At 43.5% G+C, this 27,963-nt stretch overlaps 1 pseudogene; it reads left to right on the top strand.

The window, feature by feature from the left end:
• Nucleotides 1-457: 457 nt before the first annotated feature.
• Nucleotides 458-24,644, top strand: LOC136495732 (putative disease resistance protein At4g19050; annotated as a pseudogene).
• The last annotated feature ends 3,319 nt before the right edge of the window (nucleotides 24,645-27,963 follow it).

The raw sequence follows: 27,963 nt of genomic DNA, 5'->3' as shown, positions 1-27,963 counted from the left end.
TCCCTCTTCCCAGCTACCCCTTCTTGTTCACTCATTTCCATTCTGAATCTCTTGCGTTCAGGTTCCGAACTGAGTGAGTGACTAATATACTATAAGAAAATCCATCTATCCTCCACAAATCCTCACACCACCACCAAACAACAATTTGTTTTTCATTCTCTTGTTTTCCATTGGCTTTCATTCACTGCTTCATATACCGTTATGTTTCATCTGTTTTTTCTCAATCCATTAACGAAAACAAAGAATTACCATATTTCTTGCAAATATATTGTTTCCCATTAGCTTTCTTCCAGATCCTGTTTTGAGGCCCTGTTCTTCTTTCTTAGTTTTCAACTGAAAAAACAAAAAAAAAATCTTCGTTTTGTGCTGTTCTTTTATGCAACCACTTAGACTCTTCTTATAGTATTGATTTTTTTTTTGTCTCTTTGATGATTTCGTACTTGATGTCTAGCAAGTAATTGCTTCTTCTAGTAACAGATAAATGGATATACCAAAAACAAACATATGGTACAAGCTCCTTCAAACTGAATCCCCCCAAGTCATCTGAGTAATTGATTTTCATCCACATAACATCATCGATTCTAGCACGAGGTAATAATATCCTTCTTCCTTGTTTCATTATTACCAATGCTCAGAAAATCCGAGTAATGTAATGGCTGTGTGAGCTGCTCGTGTTTTCTCAGGGTCACAAAGAAGTGAGTGCTTCTGGAGAAAACATATATAGTGGCAACCTTCAGCCTTAAGAATTGATTTTTCGGAGAAGGAATTGTGTGACGTCATAGCACACGAAGTTATTCCTGGCAATTTTACCATAAACAACGACCCCATTGGCAAAAGCAGAGGTAAAAATAACTACATCAGTGACTAACATTATTTTTTTGAAGGCTCTTGATTAATATTAATTTTAACTAAACTCATACAAAAATTTCAAAACGATTATGACGAGATATTGTTAAAGACTTAGAAGGTAACTTGATATAGGCTAATGATTTCGCTTGGACATTTTGTCAAATGTCAATCAATTAGTAAAGTAGCATCTTGCTCCTATCAGTGGTGATGTTATCTCTTTGAAAAGTAATTTATAGGGCAACTGATCTATATTTGCCCCTACTGAAAAATTTAACCTCTGGTCATAACTGGTTCTTCCCCTTTTTCTATTATGTGGTCTACAACTCCGTATTAGTAAGTAGAATTAGTTTGTCGCAAGGAAATCATATATATGAAGCAACACAATTAGTCATAATGCTACTACGTAGACATAAAAATGTTTTTGTGTTTTTTTTACAGGTCAAAATGTGGAGCTGATTCTGTATCTTACATTCTGGATGCGCCAATGTGGGGCCATATTGGATCTAGAGGGGTATGCCAGGTATGCCCAGCATATGGCTTCCAGTACGTGCGCATATGTATTGCAAAAATATAAAAACAAATTTATCAATATAATCGTTGGCTAAAAAGTCAAATAATTATTGGAAATTACATATGCACACAGTTCCGGTACATTTAAATTGCACACTCAACTACCTAAACTCGTCCCGATTCTCATCCCGGTCATGGTACTTGGAAATTGCACACTCATATCCCTAAAGTTGTACACCCCTGCACTACCATCCTCACATCCGCTACACCACACATGCCCGCCTTACCCACTAGCCATGTGGAGTTGCACCATGCTCACCCTACTACCCCACGACGGCCTATGTTGTATCGTCGGTGCAGTGGGCCATGCCATGCCCAACCTCGCTGCCATGCCACGTGTTACAACGGCACTGTAGTGATGGCCCTGTTGTTGACGAGGGAGGTGAGGAAGACTAGGAGAGTGAGAAACCAAGTGCGAGGAGATGGTGAGAATGAGCATGAGTTCATACAAGTTGAGGGAGAGGAAGGAGTGTGGACGTGGTGGTGTTGAATGCAATGGCCGCAAGGCAGGGGCTGACACCACAGTGAGATGGAGGAGGAACGAGTCAAAAAAGCGAAATCGAGGAAGACTGCAACAGAGAAGGCTTGGCTTGGACATGCAGTAGGGCAAGCATGGCATGGGTGGCCAAGTGGCGTAGCAGGTCCTAGGAAGCTAGGTCTGCACATCCTTCCTAAGCTCTTGCCACACATCTCGACCCCTGAGCGCTACACCACTATGGGTGGACGAACGCGGTGTAGCGGGGTGTGTTTGCACAGTGTGGTGGGCATATGTCATGTATTGTGGGGAAGGGGATGTACTAGGATGGTATAGATAGTAATACAAGTTTAGGAAGTTGAGTGTGTATTTTGGAACTATCGGAACCATGGTGAGAACTTAAGACAAGTTTAGAGAACTGAATGTGCAATTTGAAAGTATCATGACTTAGCATGAGAATTCGGGACAAGTTTAGGGAACCGAATATGCAATTCGTAAGTACTAGACCTAGATAAGAACTCGGGATAGGTTCGACAACCGCTAGTGGAATTTACTTTTATTTTTATTTCCTTTTTAGCCATCTTTTCACGTTATAAGCTGCGGCAAATACTTTTGTTGCTCACAGGTTTTGTTAACCGAGAATTTTGGTCGTCTACTAATCAAACTTAAGTCATGGCATCATCATTTTCTGTTGACACCGAGACATTGCATGAATGGCGTGATCGTTTACGAAGTATCAGCTTCTGGTATGTATCTTTAACATATTTCTACATTTTCTTTAAACTTACAGCGAGCTTCAGTTATTCGCACTTTATGAACGCTAGCTTGATCTCTCTATATACTCTCTCTATTTTGAAATTTAAGGTATCATAAATTTTTTTATGACATATCACGAGGTAAAACAAATGATGCAACCCTTAGTCAGCGTGAGATATTTTGCTTACGATATTTTGAGCATGGAGTTGGATCACGATAGACATTAAAGATCTTTACACATGTGAGTGAGGCATGGGACGTTAATAAATATTATGCGCGGGTTAATTCACTTAGAATCCATATAATTTGAGATAATTTGTTAATGCTTGGATATCATATATATTAGTAGGATAGGAGTAGATACTAATATTTAATTTATACTTTTGACATAGACCAAAATAATTTTCTTAATGGTACCTTTTAAAACTTGTAATAGCATCTCCAAGAGACTCTCCCATCACATGGCTCTTTATCATAAAGTTAGAAAACAAAAAAAATTAAAGTGCAATAGACTTTCTAAATCACTCTCCATCTTTTTCACTCTCCAAAACCACACTTCTTACTCTCCACTACGAGGAACTCCAAGAAACCAAGAGCCTCTTTATATCCGGGTATGGGAGTCTGGCGTCACTCACCGCTCAGGTGACTTGACCCACGCAGCCAACTCCTAGAGGCAACGTCGCGCCAATCGTTACTTAGTTAGTACAGCCGTTAGTCTCCACCGCCTGGTGGTGATCTGTGTCCAGTGTGCGCCCCTATTCCCAAACAGCATCTCGCCGTGATGAAGGCTACGGAGCTTGTATTGTTTCACAATTCCACTTAATGAAGCGCGTGCTATAGCACGCTTTAAAAAAATCCTTATAATAGAGGTTTTGGTGAAAAAAATGCCCTCCAACGTACATCTTTAATTCTATCTCCAAATGTTGCCATCATCTATTCTAGATTTCTCACTAGCAAAAGATAGAGAATGGGGTTAGCTCTCTAGAGTGTAGACAAAATATAGAGAAGCTACTAGAGGGTGAAAAGATATAGAGAGCATCTTTTATTTAAATGACTCCTTAATTGATGATGTAGAGAGTGAGTTTGACAAAGCCTTTTGAACATGCTCTAACAGAAAGACTGCGACAACTATGTTTGGTTCAGCTACTAAAAAGTGCTTTTGCTACCAAAAAGCAAAAAAGCCAGCCAAATGAGTACAACCAGAGCTATTTTCTAGAAGCACCCGCTTTCGCGTAGCATAATTTTCGTAGCACCTTGGACTCTACTTCTGTCTTATACCTTTTCCAAGTGGATGGGAATAGAGAGACGTTTTATCACTACCCCAGATCTGGACATCACTGCCTGTGCAAAAACCCCCTTCACTGCCGGATTTTGAACCGACAGTGGCATACCGGCAGTGATGGGGGGTTGACATCACTGTTGGTTCTTAAAAACCGACACTAATCTACAGGAAATAGTGTCGGTTCCTGGCTCCACCCGACAGTGTCTAGTTGAACAACACTGCCGGTTTGTAGTCCCAACCGACAGTGATGGTTGCTTCAAGAGTGTCGGTTTTTGGCTCAAGCCAACAGTGTTGAGCAAGCCTACACTGTCGGTTCATGGCTCAAGTCGACAGTGTTGAGCAAGACAACACTGTCGGTTCATGGCTCAAGCCGGTAGTGTTGAGCAATCCAACACTGTCGGTTCATGGCACAAGCCGGCAGTGTTGAGCAAGACAACACTGTCGGTTTATGCTCAAGCCGGCAGTGTTGAGCAAGACAACACTGTCGGTTCATGGTTCAAGCCGGCAGTGTTGAGAAAGACAACACTATCGGTTCATGGCTCAAAACCGGCAGTGTTGAGCAAGACAACACTACCGGTTCATTGCCAACCGTCAGTGATGGCCCATTCGCATCTTATTGTTTTATAATTGATTTTAATTTATATTTTTTTGTGGAATCGGGTTTCGCTTTATATACGCTAAGTAGACGATAGGTCCATCAATATTAAATATTACAAATGTTACGGTTACAGTTCAAATGTTCTTATCCAGATCTCGATCCCTCTGGGCCATAATCTGGAAATGTTCTCGAACTTCACAGATTGTGCAATGCTTATCGGACTTCTTACAATAATCTGGCGAGCCGCTCTAGGCCATACTGGTCCTTGTACCTCACGGATTATGCAATGGAAAATACTCCATCTTTTTCCAATACCTCGGCTAAGATGAACTTTGCGAGCTCCGATTATAGTGCGACGATCTCCATGTCTAACAGCCTTTTGTGGTTATATTTCTTGCGCTGTTGTTCAAAATAGATGATATCCAAAGAGGAATAGTAAATCATTTTGTTGAATTATTAATAGATATAAATAAAATGGGGATTATACACACCAACTTATCGGCTTCTTTCGATTTCCCGCTGATGTAGCGAAGCATTGCCCACATTACATAAAACCCACATTCATTGTTTCCCGCCGGTTGTGACAGGTACTTCCCCTCCATTTCGACAACCTTGAATGGGACCTGCGTCCCACCGATATGCCTTCTTCGGACACTGAGCAACATTAAAGGGAGAAACATTAGAAAGCGGTATGTGTGACTAGAAAATAATATGTTATTAGGATCGCTTACTAATTCAGCACTGCCACCGGTGCATCTAGATGATGAAGTGGTTTTTTTCTTTGAGTCCCACACCTCGATCAGATTTTTGGCAAGATTGACACAAATGAAGACGAAATGGTTGCTACAATCACAGAATCCTAATTATCGAATAATCTTAACGAAAAAAGAAGCATAAAATTAAAAGCCGAAAACACATACTCGCAGTTGTAGGCTAGAAGTATGTGGGTTTTCTTCTTCATCATGAATTCATCGAAAACAGCAATCAATCTCTGTTTCAGGTCTTCCACGTCACATCCATATAGGCCTAGACATGTCCTCTCATTGACTCGCAAGGGGTCCAAGAAGCCTATGTAATCCCATTTGCTTTTTACAATGCAAAATTTTGATATACACCTACATAAAATCATGGGAAGTGCTCAAAAGTTAATAATTTGTCTCGAGAGAGTAGTTAATTGTAATATCGCGGGTGTAGGGTACTTACATAGTCCATAGCGTCAACATTTGAACATCGAGATCGCGTTTCTGGTATAGCTGGAACAAGCACTCCCACTCGACATCAAACTTCTCTTCTTTGGAATAATGGAAAACATGTGGCGAACGGATAATAACCTCAAAACCAAAGTCGTCCGTCTCTGTTGCTTGAGCCATGTAATATTCATGCAACTGGCGCATATATGTTGTTAGATTTTTATGCTCGTCATCGGGAACCAAAAGATTGCCCCTTTCATACTTCATTGCCGGTGTTCCCGTCCCTTGTACATCATAATAGATGTTCGTAGCCTCTTCCATGGTTAATCCTGGGTTGTCTTCAATGTACTTCTGTATGTTCCTTAAATCTTTATTGTGTATTTCTTCGCCTCTTGTTGTAGCGTATTTATTCTGTGTTTGCCTTTCGAATTCGGACTTCAACATATACGAAGGCAGTGAGGCACAGAGATTGAAGAAACCAACACAATCTTCCTTCGAGATGTGTGCTGTAAATTTTTCTTTCATCAAGGTGGTAACACTGCCACTGAACGGCCTTTTTCTTTTCTGTTGGTCCACTTTGGGAGCATTAGCGACCGAATCCAAGGACCTTTTCTGCGACTGCAAGGATGTCCTTGATCTTGTTTTGGGCTAAGGTGGAAGAGGAGGATGACGACGAGAATTCTATTTTCCCGGCCCTGATGAAGATGGAGGAGGAGGGGGAGGAGGAGGAGGAGGTGTCTCTTTTCTCAGGGCTGATGAAGATGGAGTCGGATGAGGAGGAATAGAAGGAGACCTCTGTCTTCTTGGGGGTGATGGCTCTGGATGAGGAGGGGAGTGATCTCTGTTGGGAGATGGTGAGTGATCATCGCAGGTGGGTGAAGACTCACAGTCGTCCTCATCATCAGAGGACAATTGATGGTCAAGCTTAATGAAGCACTTGCGCCAGGACACTTGAGAGCCCTTGTTTTGACCAAGTTTTGACCTGTCTTCCGCTACGGGGTACTCAATGGGTATCTTGTTAAACTTTTTATCAAGTATTCTATCAATGGTGACGCGAGCGTACCCTAGTGGAATTGGACAACCATTAATTGTCCCATCTCCCGTAGGCCAGGCCTGGCTGAGTGCCACCTTGTCCTTTGTCCATTCCTGACGGATGTACAACCTGACATTGATGGGTTCAATGATGTCATCCACCGAATGAGGCACATTCGCCTCTTTTTCATCGAGCGGGGTCGATCCGCAGCTACTGCGACCCCTAAACTGTGGGCTAAAGGCACTAGGAGTAGGGTTTTGTGGTACTACTGACCCCTTGGATAGCAAAATTTGCTCGACTCGCGCTTCAATGGTCGCCTCAATCCATGCTTCTATTCTATCTTCCATCTCTTTTAGTCTCCTCAAATACTCTGCCTCATGTTTCGCTCTACCCCTCGAGCGGCTCCGGTAAGTGTTAAATTCTTGGGGGAATGCTAGTTTCCAAGGAACAACACCGGTTCCTCTTGTGCGACCAGGGTGCTCCTTGGTTCCGAGTGCTTGGGTGAGCACGTCTTTCTCCCTATTAGAAGTGTGAGTCCCTTGCCTCACCTCCTCAGTTACTTGGGAGATCCTCTAGATGAGTTCGCTCATGGGTTGATTTGAGGAGCTAAAGCTCCCATCCTCGGCGTGCCGTACATTTCTCCCCATATAGTATAATACCGATCTGGGCTCCCAATCGACGGTCTCAACCTGAACGCCTTCCTTAGCAAGGTGATCCATTTTTTGAAGTTCTGCTTCAAATTCTGGCATCTTTTTGGTGTAGCCACGAGAGCCGAGATGATGAGGATTCGTCGCTTTCTGTGAATTCTCCTTATTCTTCCTGCTCAGTTCTAAGTACTCCTCGGATAACCTGTATTTCTTGAAATTCTACCAGAAGTCCTTCTGCTTGCTAAACTGTCCACCATCGAAATCTGGCTCTTTATTTTGGAGGACAAAATTCTTGTACAATGTCCCCTTGAAATTCTTGAAGCATGTCCCCATGATTTCTTTTGCTTTTTTCTTGACTAACTCCCTATCATACTCGGCTGGGAAAGTGAAATATTCTGGGATCTTGACATCTCATATGTAATCCTTCTCGCTTTCGGGAACCCTCCATCGGTCATCATCTTTCCCAATCCACTTCCTGTACTTAATCGGGATGAAGTCCCTAACAAGTAACCCGAGGATAGCCTTGTATTTGGTCAAAGCTATAGGTGGTGAGAGTGGATCCCCGAATTCATCGAACTCAGTAATGTGCCAGTGTGCATTCCTACCAACAGGAATCTTTGACACGCCTCGCTTGGATCTGGCCTTCTTGCTACCCGAACCCTCTGGCTCCTGCTAGAGACACCAAGTAAGCTATGACCCTCTCAATTGATTAGCGTGTGTGGCTACATAGTGACATGATACCAAAGTTACCTGCCATCTTGGTCATTTTGACCCAGATCGAGCAGGCCGGACGGGGTCCATGGCTGCTCATTCTCACCGACCTAATTGACACCGTCACCGTTTGTCAGATCATGCGGCTCTCCCGTCCCAGCGATATCAGCTGCTTCTTGTTGCCGATCAGTTATTCGGCGACGGGGTAACAAGCGACGATGAGTCATGGCTGTGACACGATCGTGGTTAGTTTTGGCCGCGGACAACTACTAATAGCATATGTTCATATATATAATATGTTTAATACATAGTCTAATAATAAGTCTACATACAACAAAGTCAAATAATAGCATATGTTTACCTAGAACAAATTCATTGTTTGATTGACCACATACAACAAAGTCCACCTACTCTTCTACGAAACTAAGCCTACATAAACTTCCAAATAAGAAAAGCGATGACCATATCCATAAATAAAAGCATGACATCTTTCCAAGACCAAGGAGCAATTCTTCTAATCTTCACATCTCCGGCGGGTAGCTTCTCTTCGATCTCCAGTGCCAGCGGATGGCCATGGTTTGCATTCATTGGACCATAGTAGGCCGGTTGCCCATGGTTTGCAAGGTAGGCTGGATGACTATAGTAGGCCCTCAAAGCTTCAGCTTCTGTGTTGTATTTTTTGTGCAAATTACTAGGGTAGCGATTGACTTGAGCATAGCAATCTTCCCAGGTTCGATAAATCACAGGCATGTGACCAACATGCACTATATATCATGCCATGGTTGCCTATACATTTATGCAAATTAGGCATGTGGTAAGTGGTAATGGTAACTCACTGAACAAGAGTTATTATTCAAGTTATATGGTCAAACTAAATCTATTTAATGTTCTTTGTCCTTGACATGATAAAAAATTACCTCAATAATTGGACTGTTTATTATTCGGAGATCAATGTGGTTTAGTAATCATACTTGTGGCTACTGCCGAGCCAATTTTAAAAGTTGTTTTTAAATTTTTTTTCTGGAACAAACATCTATAGATGCCTTTTTTAAGCATGCTATATATTCCCCCTAAGATTGAATCCCCAAACAATCAAATATTGCTCTAGTGTGATTTGGCGGTCTAGGACTGTGACAACAGGTCTTTGAAAATAGCATTATTTTTAAAATATACTAAAACTTATACAAGAAATAAATAATTTCTTGTAGTATATATAAGAGAATATTGGATGAAAGGTCAAAGCAAAACATCTACAACAGAAAGGAAATAGGCAAGTCATTGTAATTAACCAACATGACCGGTCAAATAAAGTAGGACTCTATCAAAACACCAGAAAGTTTCTACAAATATATTTCAAGGACCATATCAAGGTCAGATCCTAGCTAGGGATTCAATAAACCTAAGGATTGTAAAATTAATTAAGATGAGATTGTAGATAACACCAGAACCAGACTAGCTATTACGAAGTCCATTTCAGCTGCTATTGGGAAGTCAACAACCGTAGGGCATTTCATTTCATCAAACACTTAGCGGGCAGTGAGCCACGCACTCAAAGTGGAGGTGGGAAAGCAGTTGTCCGCGTGCTCCTTAAGGCCTCGGCGGTGCTCCGGCGTGGGGCGGTGGACGGCGTAGGGAGTGCTCCGGCGTGGTGGGGAGTGCTCCGGCGTGGGGCGGTGCACGGGCGTCGGCGTCGAAGAAGAGGAGCGTGTGGCTGGGAACGGCGGCGCGGGGGGTGATGGATGGGTGCTCTGGCGTGGGGCGGTGCACGGGTGTCGGCGTCGAAGAAGAGGAGCGCGGGGCTGGGAACGGTGGCGCGGGGGGCGGTGGATGGGTGCTCCGACGTGGGGCGGTGCACGGGCGTCGGTGACGAAGAAGAGGAGCGCGGGGAACGGTTGGCGTGGGGTTGAAATTTGGATAATTTCAACCCGCGGCAGCCTTTTATACCAGACCTCGTCCATACCGGTTCTAATTAGAAACCGACAGTGATGCGGTTACATCATTGCCGGTTGTAAGTAGGAACCGACAGTGATGGGGGTACATCACTGTCGGGCCATTCTTTAAACCGGCAGTGATTTCCATGTAGCCGTTACAGAATAAGTAACTTATCTTTTCCACTTCTTTCTAATACCTCCTACTGGCTCAACGGTTAGGACCTCGTAACTTAGCCCCTGATACCCGTGTTCGAATCCCGTGCGGCCCAATTTTTTTGGTTTAATTTTATAATTTATTAAGCGGTCTAAAGGTCAAAAAGATAAAATAAATAAACCATGGCACACATTCTATACTAGCGCAGCGGTTAAGTATCTGAACTCTGTAGCCCGAGACCCGAGCTCAAAACCGAGGGCTGGCACATTTTTTTTTAATTTTTTATATATCACTACCGGTTTTCAAAATAAATCGACAGTGATAACAAGCATCACTGTCGGTTTCTTCTCATCACTGTCAGTTTCTTGAAACCCACAGTGATGTTTATATATATTAAAAAAAATTCTTTTATATACTGAATAAATAGAAGCATATGTATTTCTATGTTAAAATGGCTTGAATCTTTTTTGGCAAGCGTGTACACCCAAATTAAGATCCCACACAGGATCTTAGGTTTTTCTAATTATTTTTTTATTAATTATATTTTTCTGTGTGCTGAATGAGACAAAAGAGGGTGAATTTTATCTTGGACCTAATAGATTTTTTCATCCACCTCCATAAAATTTTTATCCCTAGGGCACATTAGAGCCTGTGTAAAAGTTTGGCACCATTTCGGATCTTTTCGTAGGTAGACTCAGTTCAACCTATAATTAAACGGTCTCGTCGCGCGAAAATTCAATTAAACCTCAGAAAGTAGCAAATCTTCTCCGGAAATCCCAAACTTGGTGTTTCCTTCACACGTGGCACGTGCAAGCCTAAGAAAAAGTTTGAGATCAATACGACACCGGAATGCCTATGAACTATAGAAACCTTGATAACCTATGTGTATAGTCATGGTTTGATGAAAGAGCACATGTACCTCTGTGAAGCATGTATACTCCGCCTATGTTGAAATGGCTTAATTTTTTTTTTGGCAAGCATGTACACCCAAATTAAGACCCCACACAGAATCTTAGGTTTTTCTGATCATTTTTTTATTTATTATATTTTTCTCTGTGCCAAATGACATAAAAGAGGGTGAATTTCATCTTGGACCCAATAGATTTTTTCATCCACCTCCACAAAATTCTTATCCCTAGGGCACATTAGAGCCTGTGTAAAAGTTTGGCACCATTCTGGATCTTTTCGTGGGTAGACTCAGTTCAACCTATAATTAAACGGTCTCGTCGCGCGAAAATTCAATTAAACCTCAGAAAGTAGCAAACATTCTCCGGAAAATCCTAAACTTGGTGTTTCCTTCACACGTGGCACGTGCAAGCCAAAAAAAAGTTTAAGACCAATACGACACCGGAATGCCTATGAACTATAGAAACCTTGATAACCTATGTGTATAGTCATGGTTCGATGAAAGGGCACATGTACCTCTGTGAAGCATGTATACTTCACCTATGTCGAAATAGCTTAAAATTTTTTTGGCAAGCATGTACACCCAAATTAAGACCCCACACAGGATCTTAGGTTTTTCTGTTCATTTTTTTATTTATTATATTTTTCTCTGTGATAAATGAGACAAAAGAGGGTGAATTTTATCTTGGACCCAATAGATTTTTTCATCCACCTCCACAAAATTCTTATCCCTAGGGCACATTAGAGCCTGTGTAAAAGTTTGGCACCATTCCGGATCTTTTCGTGGGTAGACTCGGTTCAACCTATAATTAAACGGTGTCGTCGCGCGGAAATTCAATTAAACCTCAGAAAGTTGCAAACCATCTCCGAAAAATCCCAAACTTGGTGCTTCCTTCACACATGGCACGTGCAAGGCTGAGAATAATTTTGATACAAATACGACACCGGAATGTTACATGAATTGCATGCATGACAATAATTAAACACATAAAGCCGTACATATTAAAATTAGAACCCAATTAAACTACGACTTTGAAAACCTAGCTAAATAAACATTAATTACTATCGGAATCACTGCCGGGATCGATCGGGCCACGCACACTAACATGCCTCTATAGCCATATATGGTAATTGATGTCATGGATTATGTATCCGCTTGTATCGATGAAGTCCAATGCCCGTATGAGTGCACTCTCTCGTGCCTCACAATACCGAAAGAATAGTCGGCCATAGATGTAACCTACTGAATGACCACTGCCCCTATTAATAATCCTTATGCAGTACTGGCATCCTTCTATAGTGAGCTGGCCGAGGTTTCCATTGCAGAAGTCCCAATCGTACCCGAGTTGCTCCGTAGCTTGGTCTAGAACGGCCCACAAACCACATGCAGCATAGGTAAGGTCCTGTAGCGCAATCTGCATGTGGAGAAAAATAAAAAAATTAGAGAATGTTATTACAATATTAAACAACAAATAACCACGACTCAGGTATAAGTGACCATTTTACCACATCCACATGATTGTAGCTCGCAAACCATTCGCTTGCTTGTGGGATGGGGATATCACCGGCATTCAAAGCAAGTGCCTTGAAGTGCGAGAAATCAGGCACATCATAGCAAATACGTCGAAGTGCCTCTAAACAAATACGCACGGCACTTAATTGGGCGCTTATCATGCCCGGGCTCTGTATTCCTGTCCCGTGGATATGGTTTCGATGATTTGAACCCCTCACAGGGTTGAAAAAACTGAGCTCACATGTCTCTGTATGCGGTCTTAGTGATATCAACGGTAGTGAACCTTTCGCTGTCAGTGTTGATTTCCTCGAGCCAGACCTACTGGCAGCGAAAAAGAGCTGCCTTCAACGGACCGTAGGCTAGCTCCCATATCTCCTTTATGAAACCATAGTATGTCGCCTGCACGTTGCCATTCTTGTCGTGAGCATCAAAACGAACACCACAATTTTGGTATGTTCTCTTTCCATCTTGCTTTTTGTGTAAAATATGAATCCATTGATCTTATACCCTTGGTACTTAAGATATGTACCCGAAGATCCCTTGGCTAAGGCATCCAGATGATTACCCAACTTTATTCCAAGCAAGCGACGTCGCAACCAGCTGACAAATTCCTCCTTATGTTTTTTATCCAGCCAAGCCTGTGACTTGCTCGGATATAGAGTTTGCAGCGATTGCCTGTGCTCATCAATGTATGGCATCACACCCTCAGCTTGTTGGAGAACAGCGAACTGTGTCTGTCTAAAAGAAATAGGGTCGTCTACTATAATAGATTTCTCTCCGATCGTTCCTTTGCCATGTAGTCTTCCCTCATGACGAGATTCTAGAACTCCGACCCTTTTGATGTCTAGATAATATGTGCAGAACTCAATGGCCTCCTCCGTTGACCATCCTTCAACCATGCCCCCTTCTAGCCTCAATCTGTTCCTAACATACCTACTGAAAACTTTCATCAATCTTTCGAAAGGAAACATCTGATGCAGGTATATTAGGTCAAGGGCTCTAATTTGGTCAACAAGATGAATGAGCAGATGCAATGAGATATCAAAGTAAGTCGGCGGGAAATTCATCTCAAGCCTAACGAGAGTTTCGGCTATGTCCCGCTGCAGCTGCTCTAGCGTGGACACATCAATGACCTTTTTTGAGATCGCATTGAAGAACGAGCAAAGCTTTATGATTGGGGCGCAGACCTTTGGGGGGAGGATACCACGCAGGGCAATAGGGAGCAGCTGAGTCATAATGACATGATAGTCATGGGCCTTCATAGGGCCATAGTTGAACTTGAGTTCTCTCATGTTCAGTAGCCTCTTCGGGTTCACACAGTAGCCCGTCGGGACTTTGAGTTCATTGAAGAAAGAAATAAGCGCACGCTTTTCTTCCTTCTTCAATGTCCATGACGCAACCGGAAGTTCGAACTGGCCATTCTCTAGCTTCATGAGATGCAGCTCCTTCCTGATTCCCAAGTGTTGCATGTCCAGGCGTGTGGCTAGTGAATCCTTCGATGTCCCCCGATGTCCATCAAGGTGTTAAGAGTGTTAGCGCACACGTTTTTAGTGATGTACATGGGATCAAGACAGTGGCGTACACTCAGAAATGGCCAGTAAGGTAGTTTCCAGAAAACCGATTTTTTCTCCCAAACGCTCCCATCAGGCGCTACTACTGCATTGTCCCCCTTCCTAAGGACAACCTCCAGTTTGTTGAGTTCTTGAAGTATCGCAGGCCCGTCTCGATATTTTGGAGCTAAGCGTTTCTCAATAGTACCGTTGAAATCTTTTCTGTTCCTACAATAAGGGTGATCCTTAGATAGGAACCTACGGTGTCCCATATAAACTATCTTTGAGTTATTTGGCAGATTTACCGCATCGGTGTCGTCCAAGCACTCGACACATCCAGTATAGCCTTTTGTCTTCTCTCCGAACAACGAACCTCGACCTGGTAGGTCGGTGATTGTAGTGATAAGTACTCCCTTGATCATGACATGTTCCTTTTTGTACTCGTCCCAAACATCCGGCACACCCTTTTCAAACATCTCCACTAGTTCATGGATCACTGGTTCCAGAAACACATCGATGTCATTCCTAGGCTGTCTTGACCCTTGGATCAGTAGTGGCATCTGGATGTACGACCGCTTCATACAGACCCAAGGTGGAAGGTTGTATATACAGAGCGTCACTGGCCAGGTGCTATGATTGCTTCTAACCTGGTCGAAAGGATTCATCCCATCTGTGCTCAAAGCAAACCAAAGGTGCCTTACCTCTCCACCAATGTCCTTATAGAACATAGTATTGATAGTCCTCCAATCATGCCCATCGGCAGGGTGCCTCATCATTGTATCTTTCTTACGCTCTTCGCCATGCCAGCGCAACATCTTGGCTGACTTTGCACATGCAAACAACCTATGCACCTGGGGAGCTATAGGGAAATACCAAACGACCTTTATGGGACCTCCTCTGGTCTTGGTACCCTCATCTAACGGCCCTTCTTTGTACCGTGGGGCTTCACACTTGGGGCACTTGTCCAAGTCTTTGTATTTTTCTCCACGGTACAATATGCAATCATTGGAACACGCATGGATTTTTTCAACCTCGAGGCGATGGGGAAGATCATTTGCTTGACCATGTATGTCTTTTCTGGCAACTCGTTTTTTTCTAGGAGCATTTTCCTTATTATACCTAACAACTGATCGAAGCCTTTATCACTCAATCCGTTTATCGATTTGAACTCTAACAGCATGATGTCGGCTTCCAGTTTGCTCATTGGACAATTCCTATACAATGGTGTTCTGCCATCTTGTCTCATTTTCTCTAGCTTTCTCAGCTGTCTTTCACTAAGACATCCGGTCTCTACATTATGTAGCAGCTGAGAAATACCATCGTTATCCTCGGTGTTGTCAGCTAGCGTGTTCCTAAACACATTATTAACTGTGGCCATAGGTTCCGTGTTGACACCGGGTTCCTCGTCAGCATCGTGGATGGCTACGTCAGGCATGTCCACATCATCATTGTTTTCCCGCAGAACATTCACACCAACCTCGCCATGCATAGTCCATATCGTATAGTTTGGCATGAACCCCCTAGTAATCAAGTGCGATCGTATAGACTCAATTTGACGAAAGTTCCTATGATTCTTGCAATCTTTGCATGGGTAGAACACAGGGTTATCATTCCCAGCATGGGCTTTGGCATCGGTGATAAACTGGCTGATGCCTTGCATGTACCGCTTGTCTGTTCAGGACAGATACATCCACTCTCGATCCATCTCTGCACAAAAAAATACTGAGACAGTAATTACAAAGAATTAATAAGAAATCAAGCTTCATGAACAACAATTGTAGCTCGAAAGTACCATTTTCAGAAAACATTATTGTACACTAATTATTGAAAAATTGAAATTGGTAGCCCGGCCCTGTAAATTGAAAATCATAGTAAAAAACAATTATTGCACAATATTGAAGAACAACTATTCTACTCTACTTCTAAGAACTAATTATAGCATCACATACTAAGAAAGATGATCCTTACCACCATGGAATAATTAGCTAGGAATTTAAATGTGTTCATAGACACCAACCTTTTGGATGATGGATTCACCACAATTTGAGCCTTGCACAAATCTCCAATTGGAAAAGTGCTCTCTAGAATGGAGGAAGAACTAGAATGAGAATCAAGCAATGTAGCCATCAAAACGAAGCTAATTAAGCAACAAAATCAAAGGAGTGGATGTTTGTTACTAACCTTAAAGCAAAAAGATCAAGCCATTCTTCAAAATCCAAGCACTAGCTTCATGGTGAAGAGTAGCCATAGCAATTGAGGGAAGGGTCCAAACGCGCGCCTCTGTTCTCGAGATGGAAGAGAGGAGGAAGGAGAGGACGGCTGTAGCCTTTTTGTGTTGTAGGCTTATCACCGTCGGTTCTTGGCTAGAACCGACAGTGATAGAGCACAATCACTGTCGGCTCTTGGCTTAAACTGGCAGTGATGAGTGGCCACCAAAACACTGCCAGTTCAAGCCTCAAACCGACAGTGATGTGGTCCTTCACTGCCGGTTTTAGCCCAGCCCCAATCATTTTTTCATTTTCAAGCTCATAACCGGCAGTGAAGGTACATCACTGTCGGTTCTCACAAATCCGGCAGTGATGATGCCGGCAGTGATGTGCAAATCTGGCGTAGTGTATAGCTATTTTAGGGGAGTTAAAGAGATGGTGGTAGGTGATGAGGTCATAACATAGGGGTATATAACTCCCTGGATAAGAGGTTCCCGTCCGAAGGACCCTCGACTGATCCCTCCAGGACCGCTCAGGGGCTACACCCCTCAGGTGCGCTCGCATGCACCCTCCGGCTAAGGATTGGGCCGAGTCCGAGCACGTACCCCCCTTCTGCTTGGGGGTCGGAGGCTCGCTCGAGCCACAGCCTCCTGATCGATGAGAGCCCGAACCTGGTCCTAGGCCCCGGCCTCAAGTGCAAGCCAACGCCCGGGCTAGAAGCAAGCGCCCCGAGCACCCAAGGCCTAGGGGCTCACCAACGCCGCACCGCAGGCGCATCATTGTCAACCTCTCCTCCGACAGGGTCACGTACGAGGCATGACACAAAGGGACAAAACCCCTCCGCTAGCTTCTGGGGCTCCCGGGTCCGCTCGGTAGCCCCTCAAGCCAGACACCTTTGCTACCAAAGAAGACTCTAGAAGGTGCACCTGGTGGAGGCTATTCCAAGCCGACAAATCCTCACAGTCAAAATGCAAGCCCCTCGTGGAGTCCAGCGCACATAGACCAAACACTAGACCCCCAAACTGCCATGAACCCGACCTACCTCGATATATAAAGAGGAGGTCGGATCCTACAGAGGGGGAAGGACGAAACCAAGACGATTCAGAACAGATCATTCGAGTCCTCTCCACCGAACAGCTCAAGCTCTACACCAAGAGCAGAACCACTCCGAGAGGAGTATCGAGAGCTCCACCACCCTTTCCATCGTCTTCCTCCTCTCCGACGAGGGGGAGATGATGGGAACATGATTTTTGATCTTCTGTCAGGTTGATAATAACTATCGTTTTAGGCGTAGCACGACACACCGATCCGGCTTCAGATCGAAAGACCTGAACCCTGCAACCTTAGCATCACAACTCCTCTGGTTATCAACCGTGTCACCAATCCTGTTGATCTCACCAAGAAGGCTAATCCCTGCCTGCGAAACGAAGAAGACAAGCAAAAACTTGAAAGTACGCAGCTCAAAGTCTAGGACAAACTGTAGATTGTATGATTTAGTTCTCAAAGTGGGGTCTCACAAACCGATAAACGGCGACTGTCAATGGACAGAATGATCTAAGCAAAACTCAAAACCTAATGATGGCGATGGCATATGATTATAAAGGTCTTAGGGTCGTTGCCTACCCTGGACGCACCCCCAACGGGCTAAAAGACGATACACGGCCCATTGGACCAAATACGGTGACGCAGCACCCTGATAGATTCTGGACGCTGAAGTGTTTCAATGATTCCCGTTGATTCTGAAGGGATTTTGATATGGGACCACTTCCATTGATTTCCTTATGAAATTATCTTTCCATCCATATGTGGATCATCGAAAACGGAGTCCAGACGCGTCCTGGGTGACCAGTTTATGGTAGACTGGTCCTGGAGGCCATGGCAGACTCGAATTCATGTTGGACCAGGCCTCCGGCTTGTGTTGGACGTCCTTGCTGGTTATCTTTGCCTCCATCTCTTCCTTCAAGTTCCTCATAACCCTCTCCAATGTTCCTAAGAAATATAACATCATTAGGTAGTAGTCTATTCTCAAAAGTATGAAAAGGATCGCTTAAGAACGAGCTCACCTCTAAATTTAGCTGGCGCGTTCGAGCTTGGGTCATTGGACCTTGCATATTGTTTGGAGGATCAGCGGGTGCATCCGAAGGAGTAATTTCCTCATCAGGAGACCTCACCGTCGATGACCCTAGGATCTGCACCGAGCGATCCCCTGCCAAATCTCTCTCTTACATTCTTTTGTAACCTCCCGATTTGGGTGCTCTTGAATACAAAGATCATCAAACTGCTAGACATAGGGCCCCGATAGCCCAAACCAGGATAAACCTCTGTGTCCCACGTGTGATCTTTAAGTTCTTTATGTTCTTGAGTCCACCCGAGCCATAGGAGACCTCACACTTTGTGACACCCGACGAACAACAATACTTACCACGGTTTTGACCCCGCGACAGCATGTTTTATAGTTATTTCAATCAAACAGCCTATATATTTTTCACAGCGCAACTCACAATAGCTTTTTCATAGCTCACAATAGTTTTTTCATAGCCTACAACTGAATGAAATAGACCCTACATCACTCTCTAAATACAATATATGGTAGTTCTATCATGGTTTTTTTCACACAACAAAAATGGTAGAACAAACTTAGGGGGTGTTTGGCAGGGCTCCTCTAAAATGGCTCCGGCTCGTCTGTTTTTCACTGAAAAAAGTCTCCTCGTACAAAACATTTGGTACGGCTCCTCCGAATGAGCCGGGAAGGAGCCCTACTGCATTACAGACTCGAGCTCCCAAGTCGCTTCCCACTCTGTCTGATTAGTCCAAAGAACCTTCAGATACTTGAGCGTCCTTCGTCACAAGACTTTATCAGCCTCCTCTAAAATTCTTACAGGACGTGCCTCAAAGGTCAAGTCTTCCTTGATGGTTTCTGGTTCCAAGGTCATATGTTGCTCTGGGTCCCGTAGGTATTTTCTCAGCATGGAAACATGAAATACATTATGCACACCTCTCATAGAATTGGGCACCTCTCATAGAATTGGGTAGCTCCAATCTGTAAGCCCACTTTCCAACACGTTCCAATATTGGCAAAGGACAAATATACCTTGGGCTAAGCTTTCCTTTAACCCCAAATCTCACTACACCTTTATTAGGAGAAACCTTCAAAAGTACTTGATCCCCAACCTGAAACCCCAGGTCTCGCCTCCTAACATCAGCATAGCTTTTATGCCTGCTCAGTGCAGCTAGCATTTGTTGCCAAATTTCAGCGACATGCTCAGTCATCCTTAGAACCCAATCTGGTCCGAGAGCTACCTTTTCACCCACTGCTTCCCAACAAAGTGGTGACCTGCACTTCCTTCCGTAAAGGGCATCAAAAGGTGCACAACAAATGCTAGCATGGTAACTATTGTTATAAGCGAACCCCACAAGAGGCAAATGCTCCTCCAAGCTTCCTTTCCATGACAGAACACATGACCTTAGCATATCCTCCAAAGTTTGAATTGTACGCTCGGATTGACCATCCGTTTGAGGATGAAAAGCAATGCTAAGTATCACATTAGTTCCCAAGGCACTCTGCAAGCTCTCCCAGAACATAGAAACAAATTTAGCATCTCTATCAGAAACAATGGTTTTTGGCATCCCATGAAGTCTCACAATTTCACGCATATAGATTGGAGCTAAGTCACTTGCTGAATTTGTAGAACGGTAAGGAATAAAATGAGCTACCTTACTCAGGCGATCTACAACAACCCAAATAGCATCCCTCCCTTTAGGAGTACGTGGTAAACCAACCACAAAATCCATAGCGATGTCCTTTTAGTATAAGTACGTGGTAAACCAACCACAATTTAGTATAAGTAATTTTTTATTAATCAAATAAAATATATTAATAGTACATCATTTAAAATTCTAGCCCGTGCGAGAGCACGGGTTAATGGACTAGTGTTCCTAGTATTATATGGGCATTTGAGTCCTTTTAGCCATCTTTTCGTGTTAATAAGCTCATGCAAATACTTTTGTTGCTCACAGGTATTGTTAACTAAGAAATTTGGTCCTCTACTAAATAAACTTAATTCATGGCATCATCATTTTCTGTTGACACCGAGACATTGCATTTATGGCGTGATCGTTTACGAAGTATCAACTTCTGGTATGTTATCTTTAACATATTTCTATATTTTCTTTAAATTTACAGAAAGCTTCTGTTATTCGCACTTTATGAACGCTTGCTTGATCTCTCTATTTTGAAATTTAAGGTATCATAAAAAAATTTATGACATATCACGAGGTAAAACAAATGATGCAACCCTTAGTCAGAGTGAGATATTCTGCTTACCATATTTTCAGCATGGAGTTGCATCATGATAGACATTAAAGATCTGTACGCATGTGAATGAGGCATGGGACGTTAATAAATAGTATGCGAGAGTTAATTCACTTAGAATCCTTATCATTTGAGATAATTTGTTAATGCTTCGATATCATATACATTAGTAATCTTATGCAACACCGAGTTTAATAGCACATATGCACACATTTTTTTGGATTTGTTCTATGAATTAATGTTGTGGTAGACGAGGTGCCCAGCAAATTAAGCACATATGCTGACTTCTCGTCAAGTTTGAGATTTATCGGCTCAGCTCAGTATCCTAGAGGTGCTCATAGAGATAGGATAAGCATGTATATATTCATAATGATGAGTGTGCGTGCGTGTATATATATGAGCATCTACGTCTATACTGTTTTTTAAGAAAAAGAATAACATGATACTGGGAAAAATAATTTCTTTATCTTTCGCATGCCTACTACCAACGGGGTCATTTTCACTCGGAAATATTATTAACATGAAATAGATTTGTCCATAAAATTAACATGCGCAAAAAGGTGATTTTGTATGTTCAGGAACAAGAACATCTAGTATCGACTTCAGCCCAAGTGTTTATTACTTGTCTTCACACAGAGTGTTGAAAATCGTACTCCACGTGGAGTAGAAATTTCTCGCTAATTAACAAGAAGGAAACTATCTGTAGGACTCCACGTGATAATGGCAAAGAAAAGGGAGTGTAAAAAAAGAAGGAAACTATTTGTTTGATCATGCACTTAACCGGTCCTTTTTTTCTATTTAAGGATGGATATCTCAAGAGCCCTGCATATCGAGACTTGGAGCAAAAACTCGATTGGTATCCATTGGTGATGTGGAATGTTGGGGTTGGACCCACAGCATGTTTCACACGAGCTATCTCAAGCATCACTCGGGACGTAAAGATCAAGAGACATGTCCCCTATGACCACGTGATAGAGGTGGACATGAAGCGAGCAGCAGCACAGCTGGCAGGAACGAGCCTTAGCATTAATGACAAGCTGCATTTCAATGTGGCGGAGCAGCTCGGGCTACTCGACCAAGAATACGACAGGCTCTTGGAAGAGGATGACGAGCTGCGGTACTATACCTATGGCCTCAACCCTTCATCGTCCTTAAATAATCTTTCAACATCATTATTTGCAGTACCTCGACGAGCCCATCAAGCCCATCAACCTTACTGCTTCAACAGAGGGATTATGCTTTCCTGCCCCTGGGTGGGAAGGCTCCTTTTGGTGCGTATCCACCACCACTCAAGATGTGTACGGAAGGAGCCAGCCAGCAGATTATCCTTGTCTAATCGAATCTTTTAGTGGGGATGATATGGTGATTCTTACTCTCTACTCACTACGTGGCTGTCCGGTGCTTTCACTACGCCACCATGCTCCTTTTCCCCCACTGTTCATCGCCTCATGGAGATGGAGGCCAGAAGAGATCTGCTGCATTAGCCGACATTACTTCAGATGAGCTGATACGCCAGTGGTCTGCACAAGGCATCCTTGTCATCGACACAGAAAGAACGGGGGAGACTACAGGCAGTAGTTATGATGGCAAATACAGTGATATATACCAAGTTGGAAATCTCATCCTTGAAGCTTTCCGAGAGTACTCCTTGCTGGAGATCCCCTTTTCTCCTGTGACGACTGAACCTGAAGAAGCCACAAAATCTGCTGCACACTTCCTAGCATGTCACAACCTCATCGCAGAGCACCACACAACCGATGAACTTTGCGACGGAGACCATCCTAGGTTGGAACACATGCAGTGGATCTCACATGTGGGAGACCAAGGATGGCATTTAAGCAGGGAATGGTTGAGCTACGGAGCTAGTGGCCCAACAACACTCATTTTAAGGCATTGCTCACAGCAATCAAGGTTGCTCATGAAGCTTGAATCCGATCATTTCTTTGCCAAACTCCCCTGTCTTCATGCCCTTGATCTGTCCTACGCTCCACTAAAATCACTTCCTCCATCAATCTGCTGCCTCCAAGAACTCCAGTACCTTTCCCTTAGGGGCTGCTTTAACCTCACGAGTCCATTCAGCTTCCCCAACACTGAAATTACTCTCAATAAAATCAATAGCAGCAAAAATCTCAACTTGCTCTGCTTTGATCTTTCCTACTCAAATATAAACACATTCCACAACGACATCTTCTGTAGCATGCCTAATCTGCAAGAGCTCTTGCTTGTCAAGTGCTCCAACCTTGAGGAATTGCCACCTTCCGTTGGTGCTTTGTCTAGTCTAACAAAACTCGAGCTCACAGGGACTCAAATAAAATCTTTTCCTATGGAGATATTTGAAGAGATGAAGAATCTTCGATCACTGAAGCTAATTGAGAACAAGAACTTGTTGTTGAGGCGACTGTCCTTGCGTGGATGTAGAAAGTTGGAGCTTGTTGACATTAAGGAGGTTGGTGCTTTGGAGGAGCTTGATCTATCTGCTACGGCTATCAAGGAGCTCCCAGACAGCATCCCTAATCTGCCAGAGCTTAGAAAATTGCTTCTCTTGGGTGTTCCTTCCCTGAGACGATTTCCTTGGCATAAGCTGCAGAGACTCCCGGATGTGTTTTGCTTGGATCAGTGCTCAAACAGAACCATTAATCATTCGGATCATCCACAAGGTGCTCAGGTGTGCATAAGTGATTCCAGATTGTTTTATAGCTTCGGTTATGACACCATGAATTCAGTAAGGGCTGGAGAACTTTTGACAACTTTCTATGTTCGAGTTACATCATGCAAGTCCACAAGCAGCAAGTTAAAGGATGAAGAGGACATGGTGATGATCAACAAGGTTCAGATGGCACCACCAGCTTAGCTGATGTAAACCGTCTGTATCTGACCGACGGAGTCTCTATGGTGTCAATGGATGACGTACCTCCCTTTCGGGTGACCAAGCGTCACGTGGAGATCTCAGCTGCTGATCGGTATCCCCGTGGTCTGACATATCTTCTGAAAGTCACCAAATCAATTAGCATGTTGGGTGATACTCATGTCTCCTGTCTCAGTGATCTTAGTGTTTTGGATGAGCTGGAGGAATGCAAGCTCCGATGGTGCCATAAGACAGTGCGTGTCTTTAATGACGCGGCGATGCAGTATCCGAAGAATGCATTTGTCTCCCATCTCAAAAGTCTCACCCATTTCTACAGCAAAACATCATTGTATTATTCTCGTCACTTCTTTGCACTTAAGCATCTCGCCCTACAGTACTGCCCGAGGTTGGAGGGCATCGTGCCAGGTGACTGTGAGCTACCAAGACTTGAGATACTGGACATCTTCTGCTAAAACCTCAAGGCAATTTTCTACGCCAGCGGCTCTTCTTCTGGTGATTACAAGCTCCCATGTCTCCGGAGGATACGGCTCCAGGAGCTGCCACTGCTGGAGCATCTCCACGTCGACAACCCCATGCTAACAGCGCCTGCGTGGGAGGAGCTCCACGTCCGCGGCTGCTGGAGCTTGCGCCACCTCCCGCGCTTCCACCGACAACCACACAAGGCCGTGAAGGTGAGCGGCGAGCAGACGTGGTGGGACAAGCTGAGCTGGGACCAGGACGACGACGCACCCCCGCACCGCGACAGCTGCGAGCCCAGGCTTCCCCCGGCGTTTCGCTTCGCACCGCGAGCGGGTCGTCATCGAGAGCTACCTCAGATGAATGAATGAGCTACCAATGCCCAATCGCAAGCTCAATCGATCATGCATCCAGTTAATCGGTACGTTCGTCATATGATTTCAGTTTCCATCATTACCTATCATATATCCACTCGATCAACTTCCAATATTTATTATCAGATTTATTTATTTTGTCCATTCCACAGCAGCTAGCATCCGGAGTTGGAGCCACCCACTCTATCACCATGTCTGCCAGCATCTTCAGTTCCACCTGTTATGAACGACGTATAGGAATATGAAGTAAAGAATCAAACCACAGAGGAGACATACGATTTAACGTGGAAAACCCCTCCGATGTGAAGGGGAAAAACCACGGGCACCAGCCAGCAACAATCTCACTATCTCAAGAGTTTTGGGTTACACGCCTATGGCGGCTTACAAGAGAATCAAGTCTCCACGAAACCCTAGCAAGGGTATATATACCGTACCGTACCGCGGGGGGCTCCGCCCCCCGCACCCCCCGAACACAGGGGCGAGACCCGATGGGCCAGCTTCAGACTCCGCTACGCTCCGGCCCAAGCCTCCGGCGACGGGCCTCCGCTTCGCTCCGTCAGAAGCCTGGCCTATATCCTGGAGTGAATTTGGAACAACTCCAACAAACTCCACCTTGAGACAAATTCATCTTGTATCATAAATCAACCCTTCATCCTGAACATAACAAAGATAGAAAACCACTGGTGCCAACAATAGTCTCTTGGACTATCCAATTAAACCAACTAAGCTTGAGCACAGCTCAAACTTAGCAACAGGAACAGGCTTTGTCATCATATCAGCAGGATTATCATGAGTACTAATTTTGTATACCTTCAGCTTACCTTCTTCAATCACATCACGCACAAAATGATACTTGATATCTATGTGCTTAGTTCTCTCATGGAACATCTGATCTTTAGTGAGGTAAATTGCACTTTGACTGTCACAGTGCAAACTTATGCAAGATTCAACTCCACAAAGCTCAGCGTACAAACCTTTCAGCCAAATTAATTCTTTGCACGCTTCACAAATAGCCATATATTCTGCTTCAGTAGTAGACAAAGCAACAACTGACTGTAAAGTAGCCCTCCAACTCACAGCACAACTGCCAACAGTAAACACATAACCTGTAAGTGATCTTCGCCTGTCTAGATCAGCAGCATAATCAGAATCCACATAGCCAATAAGACCCTTATCAGTTCTTCCAAACTTTAAACAGGAATCTGCTGTGCCTCTGAGGTACCTGAAAATCCACTGAACTGCCCTCCAATGTTCTTTGCCAGGATTAGACATATATCTACTAACAAGACTCATAGCATATGACAAATCTGGACGAGAGCAAACCATGGCATACATCAAAGACCCAACAGCACTAGAATAAGGAACCCTTGACATGTATTCAATCTCTGCATCTGTACTAGGACACTGAGTAGCTGACAACTTAAAGTGAGGTGCAATAGGGGTACTAACAACCTTAGCATTTTGCATGTTGAAACGCTGAAGAACTTTCTTGATATAATTTTGTTGACTAAGAAATAGCAAACCAGATTTTCTGTCTCTACTAATTTCCATACCAAGAATTTTCTTAGCACTACCAAGATCTTTCATATCAAAACCACTACTCAATAGCTTCTTTAACTTAGTGATTTCAATCTTGCTCTTGGCAGCAATCAGCATATCATCAACATATAACAGCAAATATATAGGTGATCCATTAACATGCTTGATGTAAACACAGCTATCATACTTAGATCTTTTAAAACTGTGTGCTAACATAAATGAATCAAACCTCTTGTTCCACTGACGAGGGGACTGTTTCAAACCATACAAGGATCTCTTCAACTTGCACACATATTTTTCCTTGCCAGGCACTATGAACCCTTCTGGTTGGTCCATGTATATGTCCTCCTCAAGCTCTCCATGCAAAAACGCAGTCTTCACATCTAACTGCTCAAGCTCAAGATCATGTGAAGCAACAATACTAAGGAAAGTACGAATTGAACTGTGTTTTACCACTGGAGAGAACACATCATTGTAGTCAACACCCGGAATTTGACTGTAGCCTTTAGCAACTAACCTTGCCTTATACTTTGGAGGCTCGCTTGGAGATAAACCCTCCTTTCTCTTGAAGATCCATTTGCAGCTGATGGTCTTCTTATTCTTAGGCAAAGGTACAATCTCCCATGTATTGTTCTTCTCAAGAGACTGCATCTCCTCATGCATAGCAGAAATCCAATTCTCAGTATCACCACAACGAATAGCTTCTTTATAGGTTGCTGGCTCATGAACATTCTCCACCTGTTCAGCACAACTCAAAGCATAGTAAGACAAATTACACTCTTCAATAAGACGCTTAGGAGGTGCAATTGTCCTTTTTGACTTGCGTTGAGCAATAGGTAAATCCTCCTCTAACTGCAAAATAGGAGGAGTTTGCTGAACATCATCATGAGCATCATCCTCAGCAACATCATTATCATGGTCACCATGCTCATCAATAGGCTCCACCTGCACACCTGTATCATCATCAACATGCTCCACCTGCATGCGCATACGCTGCAGCTCTTTTTCTGGAACATGATCTGAGGGCAAACTGTCAGTAAACATCACAGATTCATTGAAAACAACACTCCTGCTCATAAAAGTCTTTCCTGTTTCAGGATTCCACAATTTATAGCCTTTGACTCCCGAACTATAACCAAGGAAAAGACACTTAACAGCTCTAGGCTCTAATTTTCCATTATCAACATGAGCATAAGCAGTGCATCCAAAAACTTTCAACTGTGAATAATCAGCAGGCGTACCAGACCATACCTCAATGGGAGTTCTTTTATTTAGTGGAATAGAAGGCGACCTGTTTATCAAGTAACAGGCAGTATTAGCAGCTTCAGCCCAAAAATGCTTGCTCATCCTAGCATTAGACAGCATGCAACGGGCCTTGGACATGATGGTTCTGTTCATGCGTTCGGCCACACCATTCTGTTGTGGAGTATGGGGTATGGTGTGATGCCTAACAATGCCTTCCGATCTGCAATAATCATTAAATTCACGCGAACAAAATTCTCCACCATTATCAGTACGAAGCAATTTTACCTTTCTTTCAGTTTGCCTTTCTATCATTACTTTCCAGTCCTTAAAAGCAACAAAAGTGTCATCTTTCTGTTTCAGAAAATAAGGCCAAACCCTTCTAGAGTAATCATCAATAATTGTAAGCATGTAACGAGCACCACCAAGTGAGGACTTACGGGAAGGACCCCATAAATCAGCATGAACATAATCAAGAGTACCTTTAGTGGTGTGAACAGAAGTGTTGAAATGTACCCTTTTATGCTTCCCGAAAATACAATGCTCACAAAACTTTATTTTACTCGAAGTGCAGCCATCCAGCAGGTTTCTCCTCATCAATTCTGCCATACCATGGTGACTCATATGTCCCAAACGCATATGCCAAAGGTTAGTTTTACTAGGTTCATCATTAGTAACAGCAGCAACAGCGGAATCAGAACCAGGTAAAGTACACCCTCTAAGGACATATAACTTTGCAGAATTAAGATCACCTTTCAAGCAAACAAGAGAACCTTTTAATACCTTCAGAACGCCATCTGAA

Source organism: Miscanthus floridulus, chromosome 12 (genome assembly GCF_019320115.1).
Source record: "Miscanthus floridulus cultivar M001 chromosome 12, ASM1932011v1, whole genome shotgun sequence".
In the NCBI taxonomy this organism is placed as follows: domain Eukaryota; kingdom Viridiplantae; phylum Streptophyta; class Magnoliopsida; order Poales; family Poaceae; genus Miscanthus; species Miscanthus floridulus.
This window is presented reverse-complemented; position numbering and strand designations above follow the sequence as displayed.